General features: G+C 40.6%; 1 protein-coding gene across 1 annotated transcript in view; it reads right to left on the bottom strand.

The window, feature by feature from the left end:
* Positions 1-672, bottom strand: part of LOC106872582 (inactive C-alpha-formylglycine-generating enzyme 2) — a 10,579-nt gene that overhangs the window by 3,234 nt on the left and 6,673 nt on the right. The gene's annotated exons all lie outside the window — the stretch shown is intronic.

The raw sequence follows: 672 nt of genomic DNA, 5'->3' as shown, positions 1-672 counted from the left end.
TGTTTGTCCCCCCAACATCGCTTGACAACCGATGCTGGTGTGTTTAGGTCCCCGTAACTTAGCGGTTTGGCAAAAGAGACCGATAGAATAAGTACTAGGCTTACAAAGAATAAGTCCTGGGGTTGATTTTCTCGACTAAAGGCGGTGCTCCAGCATGGCCACAGTCAAATGACTGAAACAAGTAAAAGAGTATCCTCTACGTTTATTCATTCATATATCCTTATGGGTGCAGGGTTCAATTCTTAGTCAGTCAAAATTTGCAAAATGAAGCTTAAATAAATAAAATGATACTTCAGCTCCATAAGGCAGCGAGCTGGCAAAAACGTTAGCATGCTGGGCAAAAGCTTAGAGGTATTTCATGTCTCTACATTCTGAGTTCAAATTCTGCTGAGGTCGGCTTTGCCTTTCATCCTTTCAGGGTCGATAAATTAAGTACCAGTTGCATACTGGGGTCGATCTAATTGACTGGCCCCCTCTCCAAATATTTCAGGCCTTGTGCCTAGAGTAGAAAATAATATTTAAGGCTTATAGAGAAGAGAATGGTTAAAAATATTCCTTTCTACTAAAAGGCACAAGGCCTGAAATTTTGAGGGAGGGTCTAATTGATTACATCAACCCAGTGCTCAACTGTTATTTATTTTATCAGCCCCAAAAGGATGAAAGGTAAAGTTG

Source organism: Octopus bimaculoides, chromosome 26, assembly GCF_001194135.2.
Source record: "Octopus bimaculoides isolate UCB-OBI-ISO-001 chromosome 26, ASM119413v2, whole genome shotgun sequence".
In the NCBI taxonomy this organism is placed as follows: domain Eukaryota; kingdom Metazoa; phylum Mollusca; class Cephalopoda; order Octopoda; family Octopodidae; genus Octopus; species Octopus bimaculoides.
This window is presented reverse-complemented; position numbering and strand designations above follow the sequence as displayed.